Source organism: Triturus cristatus, chromosome 7 (genome assembly GCF_964204655.1).
Source record: "Triturus cristatus chromosome 7, aTriCri1.1, whole genome shotgun sequence".
In the NCBI taxonomy this organism is placed as follows: domain Eukaryota; kingdom Metazoa; phylum Chordata; class Amphibia; order Caudata; family Salamandridae; genus Triturus; species Triturus cristatus.
The window spans coordinates 1,254,460,652-1,254,475,350 of NC_140590.1; the positions used below are offsets into that span (position 1 = coordinate 1,254,460,652).

Genomic DNA, 14,699 nt, shown 5'->3' on the forward strand with positions numbered 1-14,699 from the left:
ATCCATCCGGGCCTACTCCAGTCGTTCAGCCCCATGTTCCCGATGATATCCCAGAGGGACGCCTCACCTATCATCTCCACCAACAACCTGGACATCACGTCCATCCCACAGAGTCTGACCCAGTACGTCCATCTATCTCTACTGTGCAGTTGAAATCAAAATCCACCAGGATGGTCCTGGAGGACACGAGTTGCCTCCTGAGCACCCTGAATATCCTGAGCCACTCATTCTTCTCCGGGGGGCATAGACGTTGATGAGCCTAACGGGCTCACCAGCTTATGAGTCGTCCATGACCAGCACTCTGCCATTGACCTGCACGGTGACCTTGTCAGTGGTGAAATGCCTCCCCTTGATCAGAATGGTGACTCCAGATGATTTGCAATTGTTTCCTCTGGACCAAAATGATGGCCCGTGCATCCACTGCCATTCGAGCTAGCTGTGCGACTGGGCATAGGGAATCCCTCATTCCTGCAGAAAAGAATTATCTTGGTTCTGGGTGGCCAGGAAGCACAACGTGCCAACCTGCCTCACCTGGCCTTTCACACTTCTGACATTTAGGGCGAACAATGATACAGCCATTGTCTCAGCACTAGCTGTCAGTGTCTTGTTCAAAACCACTACTGAGGTTGAAGGCCCTGGCCTGCTCTGTTTAGCTGCTCGCTGGTCTTGCTCTTCCTCTCCTGTGCTGTCTTCAGTGCCCCTGATGAGGACTTCTGTTTCCATGTCTGGGATTCTCCGCGTCTCCTCTCCTGTGACTGTGGTGGTTCCCATCATGTTCAGTTGCTGGTGGAGTTCTTAGAGTGCATACTGGATGGGGTCCTCCACCTGGTTATCTCCTTCGTCCTCCATCTCCTCGTCTTCGATGATGACAACGTCTTCGTCATCTGACTCAGCCTTGTTGATTTTCTTACTGGCAACAAAGTCCTCTTTCCTTGCCATCTGCCGCTTCCTACTGCTTCCCCGTTGGAGAGCTGTGGCTGCTGCTGCGTCCCTCGCCTCCTTTTCCCGCTTGGGTTCGGGCAGTGGTGCTTCTGGTGGGGGTGCCTGTTGGTGTCTGGAATTGGCTTACCTTCGTTCCTCCCCCTCTTCTTTGTCCTTTGAGCACTTCTTTCGCAGCGTCTGGGACTTCACCTGGTTCCATGCCTTTGTGAGCTCCTCATCGTTGCCCCTGGTGCTGCTCTCTTCCATTCTCTTGGGTTGTTTCTTCTTCTTCTTTTTCCTCCCCTTTGCCGTGGCTGGATCCTTTGCCGCCTCCTCCTCCTTTGTCTCCACTTCTGGTGTAGGGTCTGTCTCCCTTGGGGCTTCTGTTGGTGGGGCTACTTGTTGTGTTCCTTCATCTGGGGCTCCCTTGGGTTTCTGGACTTCCTTAGCCTGCACCATCCCATTCGGGGTGTTGGTTTATCTTGGGGTCGGTCCTGCCTTGGGGTCCTCTGTGGTCTTTGGGTCCAGTCCTGGGGGTGTTGGGGCCTTCGGGCCAGGCCTTTCTGGTCACCCTTCCTGGGTGCTTTTGGTTTCTTGGGCATCTCTCGCCTTGCATCCTTCAGGAGGGCGTTCACCTCGGTGTTGGCAGCTGGGGACAGCATTGGTCTAGTGGTCCTCCAGGCTGGGGTTCCCCCTGCTGCCGCTGCATAGGTCCTCGGCATGTCAAACATGGCGCATCGGTAGTAGGTGTGACCTCCTACTCTGCAGAAGTTGCACATTTTCTTGCCGCTGCATCCGCTTGCCTTGTGTCCGGTCTGTTTGCAGATCCTGCAGAACTTCTCCAAGCAGTCTTTTCCCATGTGTCCCAAGACCTGGCACTTCCGGCATTTGAAGGGCTGTCCTGGATACTTGATCTTGCCCTCGTTGGCTTCTAGGCAGAAGCTCGCCAGTGGGTGTCTCAGTCCATCCCTTGCTGCTGGGTCCTTGTGGAGGCTGACGATTGCTTGCCAGGTCGTGTTTCACATTCCTCTGCTGTCTCAGACTTTGGTGGGTCCTGTCTTGATGGTGGCATATCGTTGGAGGAGGGACACGATGTCTTGGTCTGGGATGTGGGGGCTGGTCATCTCCACCGTGATCCTCTTCTCCATTGATGCTGGCTCCCATCCTGCCGATACGCTGAAGTCACAGTATGGCTTTTCCTCCTTCTTCCCCTGGACGAACTCCCAGTACTTCCTGTAGAGGGCTTGGGTGACGAAGCTGAGGAGAAAAATCCATCCTGATGCTGAGGCTTCGCAGCTCAGCACTTCCTGTCCTGTGATCCCTGCTGTTTTGACGACCTTGTTCAGGAACAGGTCTCGGTCCAGTTTGGGTCCCTTCTTATTCTTTAACTCCCACGTCATAACCTGGGAATGTCTATGGGTGAGATTGAACCCATTGAAGTGTTCGGGCGGTCCCTTGTCTGGTCCTCTCAGCTGGTCCTTTCCCCACCCTTCACTTTGCTCCCTGGTTTGGCAGCTGTGGGGTTTTCAGGTGTCCCCTGGGTCTTTTTGGGGCCAGCCTTCCCAGCACTGGCGCTTGCTTCTGGGGAACTGCCTTACTTGCCTCGATGTTGGCCTCCCCAGGGGGCTGGGCTTCAAGGCATCTGATGGGGGATGCCTTCAGCACTGGTACCTGGGGCACCATTGTCTATGTCTTCAACCGTCGCGGTTGCCATGGGTCCTACCTTTTGGGTTGTCGGTGTCTCACTGGGTTACCCTGGGGATTACCCGTTACCTACAGGTGTTCCCTGTCCTGAGCCAACTAGCAGGCAACAATTGCTTGCTGTGCAAGAAACTCTGCTAAACACCCCTAAGAGCTAAAGTGATGGTTATATGTTTCTCCACCCAAGCATAAATTCCCTCACCAGAAGTTTGGGTGTTTTATGAGGCCTGTGAAAGGTTTTAGGACGATTGTTAGTCCTCCAATATTAGTCCTGCGAAATGCCAAGAAAAATAGAGTGCCTAGTGAGAGCAACATTACCTAGCTCTAAGAGATGACTATAGGTCTTTGGGGGTAATATTTTGCGCTCCTAGTGAACAAACAGATACTAGCACGCTGGTATCCCTCCTCGCCCTTCCTTAGAAGTCAGTTGGGGCTTTTCTGAAATTTACATCAATTTGCATGTACAATGCAAATTTACTTTGCTCCAACGTCGAAGTCGTAGATCCAATTATTATAAAAATTACTCCTACTGAACAATGGTTTCACTCTGATAAGAATAGGCACTACGCTTGATCTTAGCCAAAAGGCCGAGAAGCAACCAATTCCACAGATACAACGGATGCGATGAGGTGGGGAAAAGAGGGCAGCTTCTGAAAAGTGCCAGATTTAAATTAGGGGTGGGCGGAATTTGCGAAATCCACTTTCGCAAATTATCGCGAAAATGTTAAAAATTATCGCAAACACGCGGAAATATCGCGAAGATGCGGGCGCGGCCATCTTCTTTTCAGTTGTCTCGCGGTGCATGATCGCGAGAAGAAAGACGTGATCACGCGACGCATGACATCACTGCGGGCGCGAACTGTCGCGAGACAGCGCAAATGGCTAAAAACAATACAACATCTCATGGAGAACGCGACCGGATCAAGAAAACTTGTCGGCGAACGCAGGGATTCAGGTAAGGCGATCGCGCGCACGGGAGAATGTATTATTTTACAGCGCGAGCAAGAACCAAATTATCGCAAAGCTGCGGAATGCGGAAATTTTGACATTTTCGCGCTTTCCGCGGAACGCGAAAATGTCAAATTATCGCAATTTCCGCGAACGGAACGAAATTTTAGCCCAGGCCTAATTTAAATGCCCCCTAGATCTCTTGTGCCCTGCGTTGACATCACACCCGATCAAACCGTGACTGTGCAACCGAATTCCATGGGTGGGCTCCTGCCTGAGGCGGGACTAATGGCGCCCAACCTCTAGTTGCGGGAGGAGCCTGCCAAGGAATCGCCCCAAGGGCGGGCATGTTTTATTTGGAGGAGGAAAAGGGGGTTAGCAAAGGAGGATTGCAAAGTGCTATGGAGGCAAGCCCGGAACCTATTTCTGATATTCGTAGGGCATTGATATGAATGACTCGCTCTCAGATGGCTCTAAAGATGTAACATTTGGTGACTGGCAATCAGTGGAGGGATTTGAGATGGTTGAAAGTAGAGAACTATTGGAGAAGTCACTAGAAAAGCGTGCCTACTAAGAGGGTAGATAAAAGGCAAGTTCAATGTAGAGTAATTTTCCGTAAACAAGAGGAGAAACAATAGAGGTTCCGGCCACTATGTCCTGTGAAAGTGGGGAGAAGAACGGTGATTTTTCTGAGCTTCCAAACATAGTAGAAGCTGGAGGAGCCCACACGGCCAATTTGAACTGATAAGGAAGAGTCCAAAGAAAGCAGAGATTCTTAGTTGAGGTGACTGGGTCAGGTGTGAAGCCGAGCTCTGGGGGGCCACCGAAGAGATGACCAGATGACGGTATGGGTGCCCATAATGAGGACCTCTATCTTGTCATCATTCATCTTGATGCAACTATATTTCATCCAGCTGGCATATGCTATCATGCCAGAAAGAAATCTTTTCTGTGTGCAGTTAGAATTCTCATTGATGGAAACAATGAATTCAGTGTAATCAGAACACGACATGACATTGAAGCCAAACAACCAAATCAAGGAAGCACGAGGAATAATATCAATGTTAAAGAGGGTGCAGCTGAGAGAAGAATCATGACGAGCACCCCAGATAACGCAAACGAAACGTGAAACAGTGAAAGAGGAACCACCTATACTCTACCGGAGAGGAAAGATTGTAGCCTTGCAAGAGCATATATTTATGAATGCCAGTAGAAGAAAGGAGTGTCATAAGGTTCTCATGAAAGACCTATCAAAGGCTGCGCAGAGGTCAGAAAGGCCACCCTGATCCAATATGGTTCATATGTCAACAGTGAGAGTCACACGTGTGGTCTCAGAATCATGGGAAAAACAGAAGCCAGTCTCGGAAACTTCAAGATCACTGCTCTCAATAAAGGTGGTAATTGGATGGTTGACTTCCTTTTAGCGAACCTTAGTAGGAAAAGAAAGAAGAGAACTTGGTTAATTGTTGCTGAGAACAGAAGGGCTGGTGGAGGTTTTTTAGGTCTCGCCTAGCGTTGCAGCGCGTATGCGCTTCCATCGCTTTGCGCGGCATGCAGTATATACTGTAGTGTGGAAGCTGCGTGGAGCTCCGCCCACTCTCTGCCCATTGGCTTTTGTCTTAAATGCTGCCTTCCGATTGGTTTGAGGCTTGTTAGTCCCTCCTCATTCATCATTTGTATCCTTCCATGGCTACTGACCCCTTTACTCCTAACACTATTTTCTTCCATGTCTCCCCACCCCACCGCCCCCTCCCTCAGTCTGTGACTTTTCACCCTCCCCTGCCCCCACCCCCACTCCTGTTCGTGTTTTCTTGCCTGCCGGCACTTCAGTTTTCATCTTTATTATTGCCACCTTAAAATATGCGAGTTCAAGATGCGTGCTGTACAAAACCTTCTCGTGTTTAAATAACTAGATTTTAATGTTACTCTAAATATAGTAAGACTCTAGGCAACATTCGTGGTATGCATGGCCACTGACGCCTCTTTGTTCACAAATGGCATTGTTGTCGGGCGGGAGGAGCGGCAGTGTTTTAACTCATGCTTAAAATGAGCACTTTTAATAACTTCCTCTCAATTCAGTGCTATAATGTTGTGTACTGAGGTGACGTGCTAAAGAAATGCACTTTTTTGAATTCTGAAGAGACATTATCGCACATTTACATCATGCTTACTGTATGATTAACATGCCGATCATTTTCACGGCTTGCCCACTGGCTCGTATACGCGTGGCTCATCTCCGGCTGGCTCTACCTGTTAATTAATATATTGGCTTGTGCACCTCTAACAAAGAGAGATGAATGGATACATGACAGTGAGCACGGTAGATGGTAGAGAAATAGACTGGTGCAGACAAACAGATAAAGTCAGTCTCCATTGCCTCACGTCAGAATCATCACTTTCAATAACCTGGAAATCTGCTGGCAACTCCTGCATGCCCCACCCTCATCCCCATCACCTATTCTTAGCAGAAGCGGCAGATTCTGAGCTGTGCCCTGCTGGTGCAGAGGAGCACGGCAGAGTCTGTAGAAGCGCTGGGATCCCTAGCCTCTCCGGGCGGGCATCTAAGCCTACCGGGTGCCTTCACACTCAGGATAAATGAATACATTTTGTTCTGTGCTTTAGTCGCCCCTCTGTGAGCACTGTCTGGTAGATGAAGCTCTGTGTTAATAAACACATTCAGAGAGATGGTTGTGTACAAACAACAGCCACAATACTGTATGTTTTGAACGTGTAGTTAAATACCTGCTCATCGAGTACCTCACTGGCTGATCATTCCATGGCACTACCAAAATTACATTTGGACACATTTGCTCAACTGTAAAACACTCCCTTCTATGGGTCATTTAACAACTCGGGGCTTTGGGGTTAGGTAACCTACTTTGGATGCTGTGTAAAAGAGTAAATACAAAAATTAATGCAATGAAACTAAGCAACCAGTACTGTCTAAAACACTGTGAAAACTGTCACGCATTCTGGCATTTTGTTTAGTTAATGTCGATTTTCTCGTAGATGCGAGTAAAGTACTCTTAGGGGCATATTCACAAGGAACTATCGCCGAACCAACGTCACTTTATCGCAGCCAAAGTCGTGATAAAAATACCTCCCCATTCATAAGCCTGTGTAAACAGCCCACAGCACCAGTATACCCGCGATAGCAACCGCAAAAAACATCGCCACAGAGGCCCACCGCAACTATTGCTAATGAGATGCAAAGTGGGCGTTCCCGTGCCAAAAGCCGTGACAACATCACACTTCAACATTCTCAACGACCAGACAGAACTGCGATAAAAACACAAAACAGGCGATAAGGCTCGTTAGCACCAGGAAATCTACACCTGCTCTGACCTGGTGTAAAGTCGGACGGCAGCCTGCACAACAAAAGGGAGCATAGCCCAGGGCCACATCTGAAGGGCAACAGATGCCATGGAGCCACCCATCATGCGGCCCAGACACCCAAGAGGGCCACAATGCCCACCCACACCACCCCAGGACCACAACCCACACCCGGAACACCCACCCTGGACCACCACAGACGCAGCGCAGACAAAGTCAGCGGACCCCCAGGAAGCGTACCAGCCTCACAGACCCAACCTCTGACAATGTCACCATCCACCACAGGCTGAAAGGGACAACCATCCCACGCATCCCGACCATCATCGCCCAACAGGCCTACGGCACCAACACAGCGGACAACCAACATCCCCACCCCACACCAGGCTGCTGACTTGGCTGCACCTGTTGGCCCCTGGCACACCCCAACCAACACCTGCCAGAGTCGGAGGAGTCTCACTGCCAGCCACATCCAAGTCCCTCACACCTGTCCTGGATATCACCATCACCCTGGTACCCCAGTCCCCATACGTCCAACACAATGCGCAGGTCACGCTGGAGACCAAGCAAGGATCATACGCCATAGCAGGAGGTATGCACGTGTTGGGGGTAATCCACAGCACACATGTCCCACCTGTGCCCCCTGGTGACACAGCACACAATCACCGCAACAAAAAGTACACATCCCACACCAATGTGCAGGCAACAACAGAACACCGTGGAACCTCCAACAATGTCGCCTTCAAATACACAGCCAGTGTGCATGATTCCTTCGTCCTCCGACCGTCCATCATCAACCAGCGTACCCAGGATGGCAACAAGGGAAATGCACAGCCTCTTAACAAGTTGTAAATGAACACCCAACTCACCTCAACTCCACAACCATGCAAATCACAACTCTGGCAATGCACACGTCACAAAATCACAACCAACATGCACAACAACATGTCCACTCACCAGACATGACAGAACAACTCACAATGGTTACCTTGCCAAGCCGTGAACATGAGCTGTCAACGGCATGGCACCTCAGCCACACAACAGCCGAATGTGGGGAGAGGTGGCAAACAGGCATGTGTGAAGGATGTAGTAGTATCATGATTGGGAAGTACACAATGCCAAGAGTAGCAGAGATGTGCTGGACAGACTGCAGTATGCAGCACACACCCATATCCATGGCGACATACACCTCTGGTGTATGGAGTGTAGTGGACAGTGGACGCAACCATGTCACCACAGCCAGTGGGGGAACTCGTGGAAATCTTGCCTGTTACGCCCCTCCCTAAGCGTGATTGGAGTTGGATGGCCCGGCTTATGCCACGCCAGCGTAGGGGTGTGAATAAGGAGAACGTAGCCCTGGGCGTGGTCTTCTTCCGAAAAGCCCAACGTCTCTGCCAGGGCGGCGCCTCTCATCCCGCCGCTGAGACGCTGTGCGCCTGCCAGACCATGAACCCGTCAGGCCCGCCCCTGCGCAGCCAGGCCTCACTGATCACCTGCTGACACCGGCGTATGTCAAGGAGGGCCCACCACGTTCTGGCGCAAGCTCCAGGCCCGAGTCCCGCGACCTTGGCGGCCTCCTCAGACCATCACGGCCTCCACGACACAGGCCCGCGTTAGTCCTTTTTCGTTGACGTATATCTACTGCCGCCTCAGGCCTACTTCTCGGCCCAGTAGGTCCCATGTGTGAAACTGTGTCCTGAGTCATGAATGGCAGTGACCCCAAATCTGGGCCAGCAGCAACAGCACCAGGCCCCACCCGATCAGTGAGGCATAGTTCCATATGGACTTCTTGTGACACGCGGTGTCACTAACCCTGTTCAATGCCAGCCGGCGATACGTGGTGCCACTAACCCTGTTCAACGCCAGCTGGCAATACGTGGTGCCACTGAACCTGAACTATGCAGGCCGGTGGGGCCATCCAACCTGCGCCGGCGACACTCGGTGAATGGCCCGTGCTGACCGCTGCCACAGGCCTACACCACGGTCAGGTAGGTACACATTTGGAACTGAGTCTTCATTACACCATGGAAGTGAACACCATTTAAGGCATAGGACAAGTCACTATACTCAGTTCGATGTGGTGCCAACATGTCTGTGCATGGCAACACAACCACACATGTCTGTGGCCCTACGCAGACAACTGCCCTCGGCCTACTATGCGTATGAGTGGGTCTCAGATTTGGAACTGAAGATCGGTTATTCAAAAGGCAGAATACATGTCATCGCATGCACTGTGAGGCGTAAGAGGATGACGCGTTGAGGTCCGGAGGGAACAAGATCATTATTACGGAAGTGATCGAACACTACCGACAACTGCCCTTGTGTAACTAACTCTGTGCCTCGCCAGCCAACGACACGTGGCTGTGAGCCACAGCTGACCGCTGCCCCCAGTCTACTCTGCGGTCCAGTAGGTCACAGACTCTTCATTTTGCAATGGCTGAGTTCATATCAGCGTACCGGCATCATCACAGACAGCATCCCCTCCCAGCCCCGATGCCACTAAGTCTGTTCCCCGACAATCATGGACACTCTCTGGTCGAACTTTGGTGGTGTCTGAGTCTATGGACTTGGGGGCAGTTTTCATCCTGATGTAGCTGATACCGAATTGGTGGTGGCAACGAGGCTGTCGCATTCCACTCCTCCATTTGCTGCTTCCAGATAAAATCAAACCTTTTGGCGTCATGCCCTGGAGCACACCTCCCACTGTCCCCCCCAAACCCTTTGCAACATACACCTCGGACTTTGATGGTGACCCGCTCAGGTCGCATGGCCCATCTGACTGCACCGCAAGTCACCGTCCCCTGGCTGGGTGCCTGTGCCGGCCGCTGTGCATACGGGGCCACTAACTCTGTGCTGGTTAGGTCCGGGACCCCTTCTTCTGAGATATTGGATGAACCCTGAAGCGTTGGCCTTGGGGTCATCAACGCCATTTCTCTGTGGCCCTGCGCCCCATGCCATGTCCGGGCCCAACAGCGTCCCACCAGGGCTCACACACCAAATCGAGTCCTGACCGGCCCAGACATGGCATCACCGCAGGAGGCACACTCCACCCTCGCAAGTACCACCTCCAACAGCCATCTGCCACAGTCGACAAGGTGGTCCTGACAGACTTACTGAGTTGCTCAGACCTGTCATGGATGCCATCATCGGCCTGATACCCTGCTCAGCACTCCAGGTGCCAGTGACTCAGTGCACCGCAAGCCATTGTCCGTTACTGATTGAGTTTTGAGCTGTGGAGAGGTTGCGCAGCTATGTCACCTCAAACAGTGTGGGGGCCCTGAGACGTTGATGGGGAAGATGATGCAGGTATGACACACCCCACTGCATCTGCATCAGGTATCTGTCGGAGGGACACAATCCGAGACTTTTTCTTCACATGGGCGCGCTCATCTCTGGTGTCCCATCCCCAGTGCACTGTAGCTCACGGACACTTCTGTTTGCATGTTGGCTGTCCTTTAGACTTTCTCCGGCTCCCTCCATGTTGCACAGCAGTTGACTCTTTTATGCATGTGTTTTCTGTTTCCGTTGCACTGGTGTCTAATGTTCAAGTGGTTGCCAGCACCAGACTTTCCGTGCGTGCTGGTTTACACTCACCCCACACACATCCAGCAAAGGCGTCACTGTACATGTGGCCCTGCCAATAAAGGGGCTGGGCACACGTGCCCGTAGCCAGTTCAACATGATATCTGTGTCTGTCCCTGTGGTCTTGTTGTATGCATGAGGGCCCTGGGCCCTGGGCCCTACGCCATTACATTGTGCTGTGTACATCGGATGCAGACGCGTCACCGCAGGCAGCGGGTTGGAGCTTGGACATGTAGCTTTGTCGTCACCCACTCAATTTGTAAGGGGAGTGGCCAGGGCCATCGTACTCAGAGCCAACATGGGTGTGTGACTGATATTTGAGTGCCCCTGCCAGTGGTTCTGTACTGTGAATGTGCAACTGCATGTGTCTCTATGGCAGTGTGGGTCTCCTTAGTGGTGGCCCCTGAAGGGTGATCGACACCTACGTATGTGTCCTGGTTCGCATTCCATGGGTTCGGCCCCCACCCACACCTGTTGGGCCACCTCCTTTTGGCATGCAGGAACATGGCATTGGGGTGCGATGTGTGGGTAGGTGAAGTGTCGTGGGCAGGTGAAGTGTCGTGGGCCAGCTGTGCTTGCGAGTGCTTCCTGCTGTGTGGTCTGTTGCAGGCTCAGTGTTCTCCTCTGAGTAGCTTGGCTGTCCGGGTCCTGTTGGGGGGTTGCATGGGATATCCATGTGCTGCTGTAGGGCATCGCTGTCGACGGTGTGGTGGTCCTCTCCAGCATCACTGATGTGTTGTATTCTGTGCTCTTCTGAAGGTGTTGTGTGCCCCTCTGCGATGTGAAGGGGATGTGCGTATTGACTTTGCGTTCACATGTATGCTGGCGCATTGTGCAGGTTTGCATGCAGACTGTATGGCAATGTACATTGTGACTGTTTGGGGGGTGCGGGATTCTTCTGCGGGACAGTGTACATTTGGTCTACATGACGGATGTGATGTCGTACACGTACATTTCTATATCACAGTTTCCGGGTCCGTCAGATGTAGTAGGCATATTTCTGTGCATGTGCGGAGCCAGTTGTGTCCTCTGTTCTGCAGTGTTGGCTATGCGCGTTGTTCCTCATTGTCGTCAATGTGGGTGTGCTGTTCGTGCTATGTGTGTGTGCTGCAGTGTGCCAAGGGGATCGGCCCCATGGACCTGGGTGATTGTGGGTGTGCAGTGTGCTACACCTCGTTGTGGATGTATGCCATTGTGTCCACTCCCTCCGTCCCCCCATTTCCTGTTCGTTGCACTCCCTGTTGATGTTGTGTCAGGTCTTCTCGAGCTGTGTCCGTACTCCTTACTCCTTGCACCGTCTCCACACTGATGACTGTGGCCTGGGTTTCCTTCAGCTCCTCAGGTGGCGCTGGACTGCCACCTCCTGTTGCCGTTGCTGCCTTCCTGTTGGCAGCGGGTTTGTGCCTGGTTTAGGTAGTCACATCATGCCAGCGCCTATTGGCCTCCTGGCTTGGCCTCCTCGGCACTCCGACTGCAATCCAGGTGGTCTGCTAGTGGGTCAGTTGCTGGAGTGTTCTGTCACCTCCGTGACGCTGGTCTTGTTTTCCTGTGGTCTGCACCCCATCTTCCTCTCCCTCTTCTCCTTGGCCGTTCCCTACCCCGTTGTTCCTTGCTGGTAGTCTGTGGGGGTTGTGGGGTTCGAGTTGGCCCCTGGGTTGTGTCAGGGTGCATCCATGTTGCTACGCCCTTTGGATTGTTTTTGGTGTATTGTTCCGCCAGACGCGTGGGATTTGCAGGCCTGTGGCTGGTTTTCGCTACTTTTATACCGCGGTTGGCCTCATCGCATGTTTTTTGCATTCGTGTATCGCATTTATGCGGCGTGGCATTGATTTTCACACGGAGATTTTGCGGGTTATCTGGTGACTATCGCATGCTACCACCTTTTGTGAATTCCACGTTGGCACGGGGTTCTTTTCCCGCGATAGGCTGCGATATTGAAAGTTGCGTTAGGCTACTCTTGCGGTAGTTATCACACGTTCTTGTGAATATACCCCTTAATATCTTAATGAAATCTGCACCCTTTTTAACTAATAGCACCGTGCGACCTTTGACAACTAGGCAATGAATACATTTTCATGTACCCCCGAAGCCCCCCCCCCCCTTGGCAAACTTCATTGCCTCCCAGTGTTTGGGGGATAACCAAGACGCAGGGGAGTGAGTCAAATAGTCTAGAAAATGAAAGAGAAGCCGGGATTTGGATTCACATGCTCCGATCCCGATCGCATTGGTTAGTCTGTAAGCACTACTTTTATTAATGAGTTTCGCATTAGTAAAGCACCACGGTGTGCATGTGTGGCGACACTTCACCCATGAGGTACGTGCAAAGCAATTGTTGACACAATCCACACTTTGCGTCTTTTTCAATATATTTATTACGAAGTACAGGACCTTTCCAAGGGATTTTGCACACTACATACATTCACTCCAAAAATAAAACGCATAGGTAAAAAAATTGCCATTTACACTGTCAATGGCTCTAATTCACAAATGCGAGACCTATTTGCATTGCAAATGCTTGTTTTAGTAAGTGGACGACTATAGTTTGTTTCCGGGTATCCAGTACCATGGAACTATTAAGCAATATATTAGAAAGGCTAAGAAGCATTGGATTTACAGTGCCCATAACCACTGGCAAGACTTTAGGAAGACAGAGGTTAACAGGGGACACCAATTTGATAGAAGTAAGAAAATTAAAAAGGAAAGGATATCCATGCACAGAGGAGAGATCTGAGAAGAGAGCTGGTCTCTGCAGTATCTGAAAGAGAGGGGATAAGAACCTCAAAGGAGAGAGAAATATTCTTGATTTTGCTGTTTAAAAAGTCAGCCAAGTTGGAGCATAATTCCTGGGGGGTGGGGGAATGGCATTGGAGCATGTAAAAGAATTACAAAGTTCCTTGGCAATAGTAAAGACTTCACATAATAAGATATTGATGGAGTCCATTCTTGTGATATAGAAAGTGGAATGACCCGGCTTAATGATCCACTTATATTGTTTGATGGCCACAAAGTAAAAATATTTAGATTCAAGTCTGTTGTCTTTCCAGCAGAGAAGCTCAAGGTGTTGTAATGGCCGGTGCATTTATGTTTATTATTATGCAATGATGTGTATTACATTTATAGTACACTCTCAGAGTATCCTTCTACTTCATACATTCATTTAAACTGATGAAAGTCATAATAACTTTAAGCTTTAACGTGAGCATGCATGTGACTTAATTTATTTCTCCCACATAACATCGTTAGTCACCAGGTTTATTTTTCTCAAAAGAATCATTTAGAGAGCATAAAAAGATGTTCACAGCCCTCTCGGTGAGAGACAACAGGCTTCGATATTCCATAACAACAACGAGGAGAGAGGGGCTCAGCACATATCTTCACCAAGGTCATCTTCTCATAACAGTCCTCCGGAGACATAATGTGACCTTGTCTTGACTATTTTTTATATTAAATATTCGAAGTGAACATTAGATTAGATTAGATGCGTTTTTCAAGGATCCCTACACAAAATCTTAAGAACTAATGATTTGCGGTTGTGCAGTTTCAATATTTCGATTAAGTCAACACACATGCAGATCTGAACTTCATCTATTTTTTCTAGTCCGAAGTCTGTTTGGTAAATAAAAACCTATTGAATTATTTTAAGCTGTAAAGCCATAACTGTTTTATTTAAAATGCGTAGGAGTGTACTGGAGTTGTTTTAAATTACAATGTTCTTCTGTCTTAAACAACAAAATAAAAATACATCTTTCAATGCTGGTCATAATAGACTTTGAAAATAAATAATAGGTAGTTTTGCTAAACCCTGCATTCACAGCTGTTGTGATTTCTGTCTCTGCAAAGTAATGTTGCTGAGAATGCTGCATACTTTTCAGGATATGGATCTCACATCTACAACTACCACACTTAGCCCTCCTCCTGTCAACCACCCTGTCGTAGTGAAAATCCATATGCAGACAAATTGTAGGTTCCAAGTAGTTCCTTTATTAGGTTTCAGTTATAGATGTAGTAAGATGATAGTAGGATGGTGAATAAGATAGTAGTGTAGCCCCACCAGGAGCAGTCTCCCTCTGCTCAGCCTCTCATCCTCAACTGACACTCTCACCAAGCTCTCACACCAACATTCCATGACATCACACAACATTCTCCAGTCAATCAGGCTGAACAGAAAGGAGAATAGTGATGCAAAGAAAGAAGAGAGGAATTCACCTTACAACACA

General features: G+C 50.0%; 1 pseudogene; it reads right to left on the bottom strand.

The window, feature by feature from the left end:
• Nucleotides 1-3,062: 3,062 nt before the first annotated feature.
• Nucleotides 3,063-3,221, bottom strand: LOC146811742 (U2 spliceosomal RNA; annotated as a pseudogene).
• Between the last annotated feature and the right edge of the window lie 11,478 nt (nucleotides 3,222-14,699).